This window comes from Myxocyprinus asiaticus, chromosome 13, assembly GCF_019703515.2.
Source record: "Myxocyprinus asiaticus isolate MX2 ecotype Aquarium Trade chromosome 13, UBuf_Myxa_2, whole genome shotgun sequence".
Taxonomy (NCBI): Eukaryota; Metazoa; Chordata; class Actinopteri; order Cypriniformes; family Catostomidae; genus Myxocyprinus; species Myxocyprinus asiaticus.
Window position 1 is genome coordinate 44172205 of NC_059356.1, and position 14266 is coordinate 44186470.

The following is a 14266-nucleotide window of genomic DNA, read 5'->3' on the forward strand; positions in this document are numbered from 1 at the left end:
CGCAGTTGTCACAAAGATTCAACGTTCTGAACAAGTTCAGGCTGCATAGAGGGGAATGTTGCATTGTTTCATATTGTTCTAGATCTTTCTGTACCAAGCAAAGTTTCAGCGCATAAACGGTAAGGCAATGTCTTTTTTCCTTTCTGCTCTAGTGCACTGAGGGGCTGTGTGCCTTGTTAAATCTGTATATGTTTACTGTTTCAATGCTGTTATGAATGTTGCATACTTACATAAAATACAGACTATTGCAACAGTACTTGCTTGGAGAAGAAATGATAAAGATAGTGAGCAATTTTGGGTTCAGGTCGGGATCGGGTTTAAAATCTGACGGTATTGTTCGGGCCAGGTAGGGTCGGGCCACACAGTCTCAGGTACGGGTCGGGTTCGGGTTTCATTTTAAGGCCTGTGCAGACCTCTAATATGGATTACTTTTATAATGCCTTCATGTCCTTTTTGGACCTTCTGAGTTCTGGTCACAATTCACTTGCATTGTGTGGACCAACAGAGCTGAGATATTCTTCTAAAAATCCTTGTGTTCCACAGAAGAAAGAAAGTCATACACTTCTGGGATGGCATTGAGTAAATGATGAGAGAATTAAAATTTTAGGGTGAACTATCCCTTTAAGCACATTCAAAAATGCAAGCCATTTCATCATCATCATCATCATCATCATCAAAAATGAGGTATTCTAAGAAAATTTCCCAGACCAGTAATCTCAAGTTCATTGGTAATTGAGCACTGTTTGTCTTCTCTGTGCAGAAATAATCACAATAGCCACAGTCTGAGAGAAAAATCATCCTCAACTTTAAAACAAGAGTTCAAAGCCTCTATAATCCCAACAACAAGTACAAAACACAAGAGGTAAAATGAACCAGCTGTTGCAGTGAAAATGATTAGAGGTGCCATATCAGTTCAGGTGTGCTCTCTGCAGTTTTAGATTTAATCTCTTATCTCATTTTTGATCAATGATAAAGTATGTTTGGGAGAGTGGGATTATCCCTCTTCCATGTTCAGCAGTGAAAACCATGACGCACAGTTTAACAGCACTGGCTATATTTTCCAGTGAAGCATATAACCCAAAGGTGTTTACAAATTTGAGTCGATACATTTCTCACCCTTTAATCTGAGTCGATCATACAGTATACAGTCTCTGATTTTGTTTGCAATGTGTATGCAAACAAAAATTGTCTGAGTGGGTGTGGGTGGCATGTTGTAGTAGCAACATACTGTATATCATTATAAATCCATGCATTCTGATTGTCAAGAAAAAGACTGACATGCTCCTCAAGTTTGTTTGGAGCTCCATTCAATTTTAACAATGTGATGCACATGGACATTACCATGGCTCTGTTGTCTGAGGGAGTTTGTCTTGCCATTTTCACTTTGTATTTGCTCGGTAAGGGCATGACCCCATGTAAAGCTGCTTTGTGAAAAGTATTATTTTTTTAAAGTGATATGCAATTAAAGAATAATTGATCTGAATTGAAGTTGCATTCTTGCATGGGCTCTGCAGTTCCATGGCATACATACATGTCAGGTGTATTTTGTTGATTCATGTCTTTTATTTTGAAAAGTTTAGTTCCTGTTCCCTTGTCATGTGATTTCTGTTTTCCCTCCATGTTCATGTGTCATGTTTTCATTGGTTTATTGTTTAATTAGCTTGTTATGAGTTCTGTTTGTTCATTGGTTTATGTTCTCCCATGTCTTGTATTTAAGCCCTCATGTTTTCATTGTCTGGTTGTCAAGTGTTGAATGTGAATGTGAGTGTAGACGTTTATGTCAGGCCACGTTTATGTCAGGCCACGTTTATGTCAGGCCACGTTTATGTCAGGCCACGTTTATGTCAGGCCACGTTTATGTCAAGTCAGGTTTTTGTCAAGTTCTTGTTTGTTTATGTTTAGTTCACGTGTGTAGTTAGGGTTTTGGATTTCACGTACTTTGTAAATAAACTGCACTTGGGTTCTTCATCTTCATGTCTTCATCATTGCCATCATTGTCAGCAGCCAACATTGTTACAGAATACTTGACCGAACCATGAACCCAGCAGTTCGGCTTCTGTGCCTACGGCAGGGGAATCGTCCCCTGGAGGACTATGTGGAGGACTTTTGTGATCTGGCCTTCCAGGTGGACTTTAATGAGGTTACACTCAAGGACTGTTTCCGATTTGGAATGAATGAGTCCATTTCTTTTTTGATGCCTGGCGGTCACAGTTCCCTCAGCCTGGCTCAATATATCGACCATTGGTTCCCCGTTCACTGTGGGGGAGGCCGCCGCCGAGCCAGAGGTCCACGTCATGGCCGCCGCCGAGCCAGAGGTCCACGTCGTGGCCGCCGCCGAGCTAGCACCATCTTTTGCTCCATGCCACGTCACAGCAACGCCTCAGCCTGCTCCATGCCACGTCACAGCAACGCCTCAGCCTGCTCTATGCCATGTCACAGCCACACCTGAGCAGTGGGACCTGGAGATGTTTCCCACCCTTAGTTCTCCTGAGCAGGCAAGGAGAACTTTCGGCCCACCGACCCCGCCTGGACCCTCCAAGCCCTGGACTTCGCCTTGGCCTGTCGGTCCCTCGACATTGCCTCAGCTCGGCGTTCCCTCGGCTCCACTACGGTCCTTCAGCCTGTCGGCTGTGCCGGGGTCCCTCGTCCCTCCGGCTCCTCCTTGGTCTGTCGGTCACCTGGCTCCGCTTTGGCTCTCCGATCCTCTGGCTGCGCCTCGTCCCTCCGATCTGTCAGCTTCACCGGGGACCTCCTTCCCTACGGCTCCACCTTGGTCCTCAGTCCCACCGGCTCCACCTCAGTCTTCCGATCCCTCAGCTCCGCCTTGCTCCTCCCTGCCATCGGCTCCACCCTGGCCCTTCGAGTCTTCGGCTACTCTCCGGGCACCACGTTCCATGGCTCCGCCCCTCGAGCCTCTCACGGCTCCACCTTCCATGGCTCTGCCCCTCGAGCCTCTCATGGCTTCACCCCCCACGGACTTTGCCCTGGTCCCATGCCCCTCGCCCTTTCTCGCCACGCCACGCCTCAAGACACCCCCCCAGCTCCCTACAGAACTTTGAATTTATGTCATGTTTTACGTGTTTTGTTTGTGTTGGGGTGTCAGGAGCCACCCCTTAGTGGGGGGATATGTCAGATGAATCAACAAAATACACGTCTTTTATTTTGAAAAGTTTAGTTCCTGTTCCCTTGTCATGTGATTTCTGTTTTCCCTCCATGTTCATGTGTCATGTTTTCATTGGTTTATTGTTTGATTAGCTTGTTATGAGTTCTGTTTGTTCATTGGTTTATGTTCTCCCATGTCTTGTATTTAAGCCCTCATGTTTTCATTGTCTGGTTGTCAAGTATTGAATGTGAATGTGAGTGTAGATATTTGTCAGGCCACGTTTATGTCAAGCCAAGTTTATATCAAGTCAAGTTTTTGTCAAGTTCTTGTTTATGTTTAGTTCACGTGTGTAGTTAGGGTTTTGGATTTCACGTACTTTGTAAATAAACTGCACTTGGGTTCTTCATCTTCATGTCTTCATCATTGCCATCATTGTCAGCAGCCAACATTGTTACAGAATACTTGACCGAACCATGAACCCAGCAGTTCGGCTTCTGTGCCTACGGCAGGGGAATCGTCCCCTGGAGGACTATGTGGAGGACTTTTGTGATCTGGCCTTCCAGGTGGACTTTAATGAGGTTACACTCAAGGACTGTTTCCGATTTGGAATGAATGAGTCCATTTCTTTTTTGATGCCTGGCGGTCACAGTTCCCTCAGCCTGGCTCAATATATCGACCATTGGTTCCCCGTTCACTGTGGGGGAGGCCGCCGCCGAGCCAGAGGTCCACGTCGTGGCCGCCGCCGAGCCAGAGGTCCACGTCGTGGCCGCCGCCGAGCTAGCACCATCTTTTGCTCCATGCCACGTCACAGCAACGCCTCAGCCTGCTCCATGCCACGTCACAGCAACGCCTCAGCCTGCTCTATGCCATGTCACAGCCACACCTGAGCAGTGGGACCTGGAGATGTTTCCCACCCTTAGTTCTCCTGAGCAGGCAAGGAGAACTTTCGGCCCACCGACCCCGCCTGGACCCTCCAAGCCCTGGACTTCGCCTTGGCCTGTCGGTCCCTCGACATTGCCTCAGCTCGGCGTTCCCTCGGCTCCACTACGGTCCTTCAGCCTGTCGGCTGTGCCGGGGTCCCTCGTCCCTCCGGCTCCTCCTTGGTCTGTCGGTCACCTGGCTCCGCTTTGGCTCTCCGATCCTCTGGCTGCGCCTCGTCCCTCCGATCTGTCAGCTTCACCGGGGACCTCCTTCCCTACGGCTCCACCTTGGTCCTCAGTCCCACCGGCTCCACCTCAGTCTTCCGATCCCTCAGCTCCGCCTTGCTCCTCCCTGCCATCGGCTCCACCCTGGCCCTTCGAGTCTTCGGCTACTCTCCGGGCACCACGTTCCATGGCTCCGCCCCTCGAGCCTCTCACGGCTCCACCTTCCATGGCTCTGCCCCTCGAGCCTCTCATGGCTTCACCCCCCACGGACTTTGCCCTGGTCCCATGCCCCTCGCCCTTTCTCGCCACGCCACGCCTCAAGACACCCCCCAGCTCCCTACAGAACTTTGAATTTATGTCATGTTTTACGTGTTTTGTTTGTGTTGGGGTGTCAGGAGCCACCCCTTAGTGGGGGGATATGTCAGATGAATCAACAAAATACACGTCTTTTATTTTGAAAAGTTTAGTTCCTGTTCCCTTGTCATGTGATTTCTGTTTTCCCTCCATGTTCATGTGTCATGTTTTCATTGGTTCATTGTTTGATTAGCTTGTTATGAGTTCTGTTTGTTCACTGGTTTATGTTCTCCCATGTCTTGTATTTAAGCCCTCATGTTTTCATTGTCTGGTTGTCAAGTATTGAATGTGAATGTGAGTGTAGATATTTGTCAGGCCACGTTTATGTCAAGCCAAGTTTATATCAAGTCAAGTTTTTGTCAAGTTCTTGTTTATGTTTAGTTCACGTGTGTAGTTAGGGTTTTGGATTTCACGTACTTTGTAAATAAACTGCACTTGGGTTCTTCATCTTCACGTCATTGTCAGCAGCCAACATCGTTACAATACATTAAAAAGGAGGAAATGTCCGCACACTGGTATTACAGCTGCAAATTTTATTGAACAAAAAACAGTGACGTTTCAGCCTATTTGGTCTTCATCAGGCAAAAGATTAACTCGCATAATATGTATCATGAAGATTAAGTTAAATCCAACAACTGTACAGCATGATAACTATGTTTATATTACAGATACTGCAGTTTTTGATGTGTCTATTGTGTGACACTTTCTGAGCGATGGGTATTGACTGATAACACGTTCCCTCCAATGCTGATTACATCAAGCAATTTCCAATAATGACCTTTAGTGACACTGGGCCATTGCTGTTGACTACCATGCTACTAATACTATTTCTGAAGTATGCAATACGTTTAGGCCTACTGTGGACAGTATGTACAATTTCTTTATGCCTAGAATACCAGCATGACCTACTACATTTGCCAAAATGTGTAGTATACAGGGGGACAGTGTATGAAATACTGTACTTGAAAAAGTAGTTAAGCCAACAAAATACAGCTAACATTGAAGCTATTTAAGGAAGAAAATATTTTAAAATTTAACAACAGAAGTAATGATTATAGAATATCACCTTATAAATATAGTTATATAGTTTTTTCCATATAAATATAGTTATATGGTCTATAAATATAATCTTATTTACTGTATAATATCATCTTAAATATAGTTATATATTCAAAAATATCTTTAGTGCTTTTCTGCCACATAAATACTGTTCTGATTCTGACTAAGGCACAAAAACATTAAATAAAAAATAAATATATATGACACCCTCTTTTATATAACTGAATTGAAATATAGTGATAAAGAGCAGCAATTAACTAGATACTTTGCTTCAAAAAGAAAAAGGCAAAGTCCCTTCAAAGGAATAGCTCACCCAAAATTAAATTTCTCTCCTCATTTACTCACCTTAATGCCATCCCAAATGTGTTTGACTTTCTTCTGCAGAACAAAAATGAAGATTTTTAGAATATCTTAGCTCTGTAGGTCCATACAATACAAGTCAACAGGGTCCAAAACTTTGAAGCTCAAAAAGCATATAAAGGCATTATAAAAGTAATCCATTCGACTCCAGAGGTTAAATCCATGTCTTCAGAAGCAATATGATAAGTGTGGGTGAGAAAAAGATCAATATTTAAGTCCCTTTTTACTATAAATCTCTTGTTGCAATTCTTTCTGCATATCGCCACCTAATGACAGGGAGGATTTATGGTAAAAAAAAGGACTTGAATACTGATCTGATTGCTTCAGAAGACATGGATTTAACCACTGGAGTCTGGTGGATTACTTTTATGATACCTTTATGTGCTTTTTGAGCTTCAAAGTTCTGGCCACCAGGGTTAGGGTTAGGTTAGGGTTGGCATGGCATGCGGGTGAGCAGGGGCCCCGAATGATTTTAGTCTAGCCCTGAATGTTTTTTGTTCGGAACTGCCTAGGTGTTTAGTGGAAATGAGGTGGTTATTTTCCCTGCATTTAAAATTAAATGATATTCACCTCACATATGGCTCTATATAAGCGCTAAATATGTTTCTCAACCGAAATGCATATTTGTGCAGTGTATTTGTGTGAAGTCTGGTTTTCGCATGCAAGTCATCACAGAACTACAAGTTGAATGTTCTGCTCTGCTCTATCCTAATATATCTGGAGTGCGCACATGTCAACCTGGCTTCCCTCGATATTCAAGTTCCAGAAATAAGAGCGAGTCACTCGTGCACCTCTCTTCCCACACTAAATGTATTTTCCACAGCTGAGAGGAGATGGCGGAAATCTAAAGATCCAGCAGATCTAGGTAAGTATCGTCATGGTTACTGGTGTAACCTCCGTTCCCTGATGGAGGGAACGAGACGTTGGTGTCGATGTAGTGACACTAGGGGTCACTCTAGGGAGCCCGAGACACCTCTGGTCTTTGATAAAAGGCCAATGAAAATTGGCGAGTGGTATTTGCATGCCACTCCCCCGAACATACGGGTATAAAAGGAGCTGGTATGCAACCACTCATTCAGGTTTTACGCTGAGGAGCCGATATAAGGTCCGGCCATTTCAGCGGGTAGTTCAGCGTTGTGGCAGGAGGGACCAACGTCTCGTTCCCTCCATCAGGGAACGGAGGTTACACCAGTAACCATGACGTTCCCTATCTGTCACTCACTCGACGTTGGTGTCGATGTAGTGACACTAGGGGTCCCTATACAAAACGCCACAAGGCTGAACTGTGTTACGTGAACTGGCGGTGTGTGGTGGGCAGACTTGCTGTGTGCCTCATAGCCAGCGCACCAGGTCGACACGTAACCTCCCCCAACACAGTTATGAGTGTCAAACGGCCCTTTTTGGGGACAAGTCGACTACCCAGAGATAGAGACAGGCTTAACGCAGTCGTGGCCTCTTTCCCCTTCTCTTTTTCCACTCCCTTAAAAAGAAGGGGGATTATCTGACTGGGCCGCCAGGTCTAGTCGGGGGGTGTCCCTCCCAAGGGGAGGACACCGCGGAGACCACACCTCGCCCCAAGAGAGGGGGGATATTTAAGTGGAAGAATACATCACATGGTCTTTCCAACCATGTGGAGAGCCTTCAAGGTAGATCCTACCCAATGGGGGAGGAGTTACTACAACATGGAGACTGAGGGGCTCTGCCCAAGGAAGACGCAGTTTGCCAGTAGGGAAACGAACTAGCGGAAGATATAGATCGCATGGGGTTAGCCTTACAGGGAACCGCCACATGCGGAGCACCTACCCCAGAACCGGGCTCTTAGTTAGCGCGTGTACTGGGCCGGCAGCGAATCTCTCCGAAAACTCGACTGCCACAGGGCTCGGAGGAAGTCAACCAGGGAACAACTTTTGTGAACACTACTGGGAATTAACAGCGCATGTCTTCAGCTCAAAAGGAGGTGGAAGGCGCTATGTGCAAGCGATACACCCGGCCGGCTATCCCGGGCTTATCCGCTTGTGTTGCGTGCCATTACCTGGGACGAAACCGGTTCCACCTGGAGGTTGTAGAACCTTGCAAAGGTGTTGGGTGTTGCCCAGCCCGCTGCTCTACAATGTCTGTTAGAGAGGCACCTCTGGCCAGGGCCCAAGAAGCCGCTACACCACGGGTAGAATGGGCTCGTAGCCCTACCGGGGGCGGCATGTTTTGGGCGAGACATGCCATAGTTATGGCGTCAATGAGCCAGTGGGCGATCCTCTGCTTGGAGACAGCGCTTCCTTTCCGCTGTGCACCAAAGCAGACAAAGAGCTGCTCAGAGATTCTAAAGCTCTGCGTGCGATCCAAATAGATGCGTAAAGCGCGCACTGGACACAGCAACGACAGGGCTGGGTCTGCCTCCTCCTGGGGCAGTGCTTGCAGGTTCACCACCTGGTCCCTAAAAGGAGTGGTGGGAACCTTGGGCACATAGCCCGGTCGGGGGTCTCAGGATCACGTGAGAATAGCCTGGACCGAACTCCAGGCACGTTTCGCTGACAGAGAACGCTTGCAGGTCACCTACCCTCTTGATGGAAGTGAGCGCAGTCAGGAGGGCAGTCTTCAAGGAGAGTGCCTTAAGCCCGGCTGACTGCAAAACTCAAAGGGGGCTCTCTGTAGACCCTGAAAAACTACAGAGGTCCGATGAGGGAACAAGGCGTGGCCTGGAGGGATTCAGCCTCCTGGCGCCTCTTAGGAACCTGATGATCAGATCATGCTTCCCTAAGGACTTACCGTCGACTGCGTCATGGTGTGCTGCTATGGCAGCAACGTACACCTTCAAGGTGGAAGGGGACAGCCTCCCTTCCAACCTCTCTTGCAGGAAGGAAAGCACTGATCTGACTGCGCACCTCTAGGGGTCTTCCTGATGGGAAGAACACCACTTAGCGAACAGACACCACTTAAAGGCATACAGGCGCTTCGTAGAGGGAGCCCTAGCCTGAGTGAACGTGTCTACCACCGCAGGTGGGAGACAGCTTAGGTCTTCCGCGTCCCGTCCAGGGGCCAGACATGGAGACTCCAGAGGTCTGGGCGCGGGTGCCGGATGGTGCCCCTTCCCTGAGAAAGAAGGGCCTTCCTCAGGGGAATTTGCCCGGGGGGAGCTGTCACGAGGAGCGTGAGGTCCGAGCACCACGTCTGGGCGGGCCAGTAGGGTGCTTACCAGGACGACCTTCTCCTCGTCCTCCCTGACCTTGCACAGGGTCTGTGCGAGCAGGCTCACTGGGGAAAACGCATATTTGCGAATGCCAGGGGACCAGCTGTGTGCCAGCGCATCTATGCCGAGGAAGGCCTCGGTGAGGGCGTACCAGAGCGGGCAGTGGGAGGATTCTTGGGAGGCGAACAGGTGCACCTGTGCCTGACTGAATCGACTCCAAATCAGCTGGACCACCTGAAGGTGGAGTCTCCACTCTCCCTTGAGGGTAACCTGTTGTTACGGCGCGTCCGCCGGAGTGTTGAGGTTGCCCGGGATGTGAGTGGCTTGCAGCGACTTGGTGCTGCTAACTCCATTGGAGGAGACGCGGGCGAGTTATGACATACAGCGGGAGCGCAGACCGCCTTGGCGGTTGACATATGCTACCGCTGCCGTGCTGTCTGTCCGAACTAGCACGTGCTTGCCCTGGATCAATGGCCGGAACCTCCGCAGGGCGAGCAGAATTGCCAGTAACTCGAGGCAGTTGATGTGCCAACGCAGCCGCGGACCCGTCTAGAGGCCGGCGGCTGCGTGCCCGTTGCCAACAGCGCCCCAGCCCATTTTGGAGGCGTCTGTCGTGACCACGACGCGCCTGGAGACCAGTTCTAGCAGAACACCTGCTCGTGGAAACGAGAGGTTGGTCCAAGGGCTGAAAAGACGGTGACAGACCGACGTAATGGCCACGCGGTGTGTCCCGTGGCGCCATGCCCGTCTCGGGACTCGAGTCTGGAGCCAGTGCTGAAGCGGCCTCATATGCATCAACCCGAGCGGGGTGGCCACCGCCGAGGATGCCATATGCCCCAGGAGCCTCTGAAAATGTTTCAGTGGAACCGCTGTTTTCTGTTTGAACGCCTTCAAACAGGCCAGCACCGACTGGGCGCGCTCGTTCGTAAGGTGCTGGCCTGTTTGAAGGCGTTCAAACAGAAAACAGCGGTTCCACTGAAACATTTTCAGAGGCTCCTGGGGCATATGGCATCCTCGGCGGTGGCCACCCCGCTCAGGTGAGTCCAACTCCAAACCGAGAAAAGAGATGCTCTGAACCGGGAGGAGCTTGCTCTTTTCCCAGCTGACCCGAAGCCCTAGTTGGCTGAGGTGTGAGAGCACCAGGTCCCTGTGTGCGCATAACCCGTCTCGAGAGTGAGCTAGGATTAGCCAGTCGTCGAGATAGTTGAGAATGCGAATGCCCACCTCCCTTAACGGGGCAAGGGCAGCCTCTGCGATCTTCGTAAAGATGCGAGGAGACAGGGACAGGCCGAAAGGGAGGACTTGTACTGATACGCCTGACCCTCGAACGCGAACCGCAGGAAGGGTCTGTGTCGAGGAAGGATCGAGACGTGAAAGTACGCATCCTTCGGGTCTACCGCCGCGAACCAATCTTGATGCCGGACGCTCGCTAGAATGCGTCTTTGCGTCAGCATCTTGAACGGGAGTCTGTGTAAGGCCCGGTTCAGTACTCGCAGGTCCAAGATTGGCCGCAACCCACCGTCTTTTTTCGGTACAATGAAGTAGGGGCTGTAAAACCCCTTCTTCATCTCGGCTGGAGGGACAGGTTCTATCGCGTCCTTCCGTAGGAGGGTAGCGATCTCCGCGCAAGGTAGCAGCGTTTCCGTCTTTCACCAAGGTGAAGTGGACACCGCTGGACCTGGGCGGATGTCCAGCGAAGTGAATCGTGCAGCCGAGTCGGACGGTCCGGACCAGCCCTCGTGACGGACTGGAAAGCGCAAGCCATGCGTCCGAGTTCCACGCAAGGGGGACCAAAGGGACAACATCATCGGATGTACCGGCGGGTGGGGCCTCGCGGCGGGGCGGAGCTTGAGGTGCCACACCACATCGTGGCCGTGCTGAGTCCGAGGACATCGAAGCACTTACCTGGCTCCTTGTGACCACCCCCGGAACAGCCTGGGACGGGGGAGGAAGAGGCCTGTCCTCATGACCCGTGGAGACTGTCACATCGGGGGCGGATTTGTGCCACAGCTGGGCGCTCAGGGCGGGACACCGCCGCTGGAGCGCCAACCTGCCAAATGGAGTGGTGGACGGTGGTCGTGATGCCAGCCGTACACACCGAATATGTGACCCAGGGAACAAGGAAACCACTCTTGCGGAGCTCTTGAGTACTGCAGCCACTTGGGCATGCAGCGCAATTAAATGCAAAAGGTAACAAAAAGAAGATCTGCTTACCAGCTCCAGAGCAGTGGGTTTCGTTGTCCCTGGGTCGCCCGTCTCAGGGGCGCTTCGAAAACCTCCGTGGGTTCTTCGGTGCCGGCTGTGAGACGGGTGGCGTCGGCTTCCTGCAGTGGGCTCCACGCCGGGGCCGGGCCGGAGGGGCGGGCTGCGGCGGAGCCAGTGCAGTCACCGCAGGGGGACGCCCTCGGCGATGAGTAGATGGGGTGCGGGATCTTGAGCCACGCCGGGGCAGGACAAGCCGGCTAGCATCCATCTACTGCTCTACCATCGAGAACTGCTGGGCAAAGTCCTCGACGGTGTCGCCGAATAGGCCAGCCTGGGAGATGGGGCAGCAAGGAATCATGTCCTGTTGGCCTCACCCATCTCGACCAGGTTGAGCCAAAGGTGGCACTCCTGGACCACTAGTGTGGCCATCGTCCGCCCGAGAGACCGCGCCGTGACCTCCGTCGCTCGGAGAGCGAGGTCGGTCGCCGAGAGCAGTTCCTGCATCAATCCCGGGGCGGAACTACCCTCGTGCAGTTCCTTTAGCGCCTTGGCGGACTTGCAGGAGAGCCATGGCGTGCAGGGCGGAGGCGGCTTGTCCAGCAGCGCCGTAGGCTTTGACCGTCAGAGACGACGTAAACCTACAGGCCTTGGACGGGGGCTTTGGGCACCCGCGCCAGGTGGCGGCGCTCTGCGGGCATAGGTGCACCGCGAGCGCCTTTATCCACCGGGGGGTTGCCGAATAACCCTTGGCTGCCCCACCATCGAGGGTAGTGAGAGCGGGGAAGCTGAAAAGATCGGGACCGGGCAGTAAAAGGTGCCTCCCACGACCTTGTCAGCTCTTCATGCACTTCCGGGAAGAAAGGAACGGGGCGGGGCGTGGCTTTGAGCGGCGCCGCGAGCCCAGGAACTAATCACAGAGCCGCGAGGGTTCAGGGAAGAGCGGTGAAATCCACTCTAACCGACGCTCGCGGCTGTCCGGGAAAGCATGTCGTCATCTCCGCGTCAGCCTGTGACTGGGCGATCGACCCCGAAGGGAGGAGCCCAGCTGAGGCTTCCGACTGGACGAGCCCGCTCTCCGATGCTGCGCTCAAGAGCTCATCACTTTTGCGGGCTCCGAATAAGAGGTCGAACTCGCTGTGAGACGAGCCGGCGGACTCACCCGGAAGCCCGATCGGGGCAGACGAGCGTGCTGGGGAATGGGAGGTCCGCGGGGGGATACCCGGCGGAGGCGGTCCCATTGGGGTCCCCAAATCGCCCCCAGTGCTAGCCGCGCTGGCCTCAAACCCGTGGGTAAAAGGACCGAGGCGGGAGCGTCTTTAAAAAGACGTTCCGTGTGTGCGCTCTTTTAGAGAAATATATACTCTTTTAGAGGGGAAAAATGCTCTTTCAGAAAATATACTCTCTAGTTTTTCTGCCGAAGCGCCCAGGGGCATTCTCTGCAGTGCACCAGTGCAGAGGAGGGAGAAGCCGCTGAAATGCGCCGTCAGATCCAGCAGGTGAATGAACAGTAGTATTCAGCTCAATGAACATGACCGTTCGGCTCCGAAGAGAAAATCTGAATGAGTGGTTGCATACCAGCTCCTTTTATACCCGTATGTTTGGGGGAGTGGCATGCAAATACCACTCGCCAATTTTCATTGGCCTTTTATCAAAGACCAGAGGTGTCTCGGGCTCCCAAGAGTGACACCTAGTGTCACTACATCGACACCAACATCGAGTGAGTGACAGATAGGGAACAGTCTCTGCTTGCAACTTTTTCAGATAACGTTAAATCTGAAAAAACCTCCTATTACCAGAACAAGATCAACAGCACCACAGACACTCGCAGCTTGTTTAGAACATTCAACACACTTCTATGCCCTCCCCCTCCACCACCTGACACATCACTGACAGCAGATGTCTTCGCCAAATTTCTTACTAATAAGGTTACAACCATCAGCAATACATTCTTAGCACCACACCCTGTCAAACACCTGTCTCCTGTATGAAACTCTTCTGTCTCTATGTTCTCTCCTCTGACTGACACTGAGGTCTCTAAACTCCTCCTCTCCAACCACCCCACCACCTGTTCCCTTGACCCCATTCCTTCTCACCTTCTCCAGTTGCCACACAACTTTTTGTTCAGTCACTTCTCATAACTAGACTGGACTACTGTAACACTCTCATTGCAGGCCTCCCTGCATGTGCAATTAGGCCCCTGCAAATGATCCAGAATGCAGCAGCACGTTTGGTCTTTAATGAACCAAAAATAGCACATGTTTCGCCACTCCTTGTCTCTCTTCACTGGCTGCCAATTGATGCACATATAAAATTCAAGGCTCTGATGCTGGCATACAGAACAGTCACTGAGTCTGCTCCAGCATACCTAAAATCATTTATGCAGAGCTACACTCCCACCAGAAGCCTGCGGTCGGCTAATGTGCAGCACCTTGTTGTACCAACACAAAGATTCACCAAAACACTTTCCCGGACTTTCGTTTTCATTGTACCACATTGGTGGAATGACCTTCCCAACTCAGACTCAGCAGACTCACTCTCTGTTTTCAAAATACGGCTAAAAACACATCTTTTCAATGAGCATATATATAAAGTTGTGCTCAAAATGTGCATACCCTGGCAGAAATTGTGAAATTTTGGCAGTGATTTTGAAAATATGACTGATCATTCAAAAAAAGCTGTCTTTTATTTAAGGATAGTGATCATATGAAGCCATTTATTATCACATAGTTGTTTGGCTACTTTTTAAATCATAATGATAACAGAAATCACCCAAATGGCCCTGAGCAAAAGTTTACATACCCTTGAATGTTTGGCCTTGTTACAGACAAACAAGGTGACACACACAGGTTAATTTCC